Source organism: Bubalus kerabau, chromosome 12, assembly GCF_029407905.1.
Source record: "Bubalus kerabau isolate K-KA32 ecotype Philippines breed swamp buffalo chromosome 12, PCC_UOA_SB_1v2, whole genome shotgun sequence".
NCBI classification, from domain to species: Eukaryota; Metazoa; Chordata; class Mammalia; order Artiodactyla; family Bovidae; genus Bubalus; species Bubalus kerabau.
Window position 1 is genome coordinate 31106497 of NC_073635.1, and position 2385 is coordinate 31108881.

Sequence of the window (2385 nt, forward strand, 5' to 3'; positions counted from 1 at the left end):
ACAGGGAGGACTGGTGTGCTAGAGTCCATGCGAAGGGTTGGACACAACTTGATGCCTAAACAACAAGAAATTCTCTAGGAAGAGCCTGGGAGGAACTAGGGAGACTGTTCATGGTGTCATGACTTGGTACCCATGTCATGGTGTCATGGGTACCCAGATACCCTTTGCAGCAGAACACTGGTTCACTGGTTCACTTTAGACTTGAGGTGAGGTGGGATCCCCACTTGCCCTAAGTGCTCTCCTGTGTGGCTTGACTAGAGTCTTCCCTTGAGTAGCTGGTCCCTAAAAGCAGGGCCTCCGCCCTTCAGCTGTGCTGCAGTCCTCTTTCTGGGTCCTCCCCAGAAACCTAGGGCTTCTTATGCAAATAACGTCCCAGCTCTCCTGAGAGGCATATGCAGATTAGGCCCCACGGTGACCCTCCACGCGAAACCATATCCATAAATAACCCCAACTTTAAGACACACTGGGGTCAACCGGCATACCCTTTGATTAAGTAATGTGCTGAAATGCAGTGAGAGGTCCCATCTCATGATTGGAACGTAAATCTGAGAGAGAGTGGCCAGGAATAAATAGAAACCCGTCTTGGCTGTGTCATGATACTCGGTGGCTGGAAAGGAAATTATTTACTTGGGAAGTCTCCGCAGTGACATTACGTGATCACTGGTACATCGCTAATGATTTCTCTACTCCCATTTTTTTACGGCTTAATATTTGCTCAGTGCCCAAAATTTACAGGACAGAACTTGGCAGCACCCTTGGTGAGTGAGGCCAGGGCACATGAGCCTGTGGTCAGAGAGGGAGATTTCCCTGGGGGCCTTTCAGAAGCCTGAAATCATGGCCTCCCTGCCCAGGGGGAACTCAGAGGCCAGTCTGAGCATTTCCTGACCACATGCTTCCAAGGAGCCCATCCTGGCTCATCTCTCTGGGCAAGGAGTCCCTAACCTCCTGGCCATGGACCAGTACCTCCAATCAGATCAACAGCAGCATTAGATTAAAAATAAGGAAGAAGTGAAGTCAAACTGTTCTGAAGCTCAGTCGAGTCCGACTCTTTGTGACCCCATGGACTGTAGCCCACTGGGCTCCTCTGTCCATGGAATTCTCCAGGCAGGAATACTGGAGTGGGTTGCCATGCCCTTCTCTAGGGCATCTTCCCAACCCAGGGGTCGAACCCACATCTCCTGCATTGCAGGCAGATTCTTTATCGTCTGAGCCACCAGGGAAGCCCAGATTAGAAATAAAGTGCACAGTAAATGTAACTCACTTGAATCACCCCAAAACCACCGCCCCACGCCTGGTCTGTGGAAAAATTGTCTTCCACAAAATTGGTCCCTGGTGTCAAGCAGGTTAGGGACCACTGTTCTAGGGGGCTGTTTTCACTGCTGATGGTCAGACTTGAAATGCCTGTGGTCATCTTACCATGACACCCCCTTACCCGGGCCTCCTCCTTTTGCCTGGCCTGACCCCTGGCCTGCAACTGGCTGATTATTCACACATGGAGGCTCCCGCCAGTCCACTGCTACCTCTGCACCTGGGGTTCTGCTTCCTAGTTCCTCATCCATGTGGGTTTCGGCCCTTGAGACGTCTGCTCTTGTCCTCAACTTTATTGGTTTATTGATGGGCCAGAGTAAGGAGTGGACAGCACCCAGGCTCTCATGAGTTCAGGGCCGCGGTTTGTCCAGGGGGTCACAATTACCCACGTGTTTGACCCCACAGCCATCCCAGGTGAGCTGATTTTCTGCCATCATGTTTTCAAATTCACCCCCGTTAAACTTAGTAAATCCCCACTTCTTGGAGATATGGATCTTCTGACGGCCGGGGAACTTGAACCTGGCCCTGAGGAGGGCCTCAGTTACATGCTCCTTGTTCTGCAGCTTGGTGCAGAGGGACATGATGACTTGGCCAATGTGAACCCTGGCCACTGTGCCCTGGAGCTTCCAAAGGCACCACGCATACCTGGCTGGAGCCTAGACTGTGGGGGACACCAGGCCAGTCATGAATGTCCACTGGGAAGAGCTGTCTCCAAGGTCCCTTAGGGCAACCTGTTCAACAACAGGCTGAATACACTACCAAGAAGGCTGCTGTTTGCAGCCACGGCTGTCCTCAACTTTGGGGCGCATCTTGGCTTTTCCTTGTCTTCCAGGTCTCCTAGTCCTGACGTTTGACATTCCCTGGATGCATCCACACTGGTCCCCTGGCTGCTCTCAGTCATCACCACCCAGGCAATTGCCTTTTGGACCAGAGCCCCCAAAGATGGCCCAGCTCCTCATTCCTTTCCTTCATCCATCCTTACCCACAAAGAGTCACCCCCAAATCCAGTTTAGTCTTCCCATCACCCCATAAGGATGAGGTGACCATCTTCTGTCTTGCATCCCTCACTCTGGCCTC

The 2385-nt window shown here is 52.2% G+C and overlaps 1 pseudogene; it reads right to left on the reverse strand.

Annotated features, from left to right (window-relative positions):
* Positions 1-2011: 2011 nt before the first annotated feature.
* LOC129624860 (uncharacterized) lies at positions 2012-2101 on the reverse strand (annotated as a pseudogene).
* Between the last annotated feature and the right edge of the window lie 284 nt (positions 2102-2385).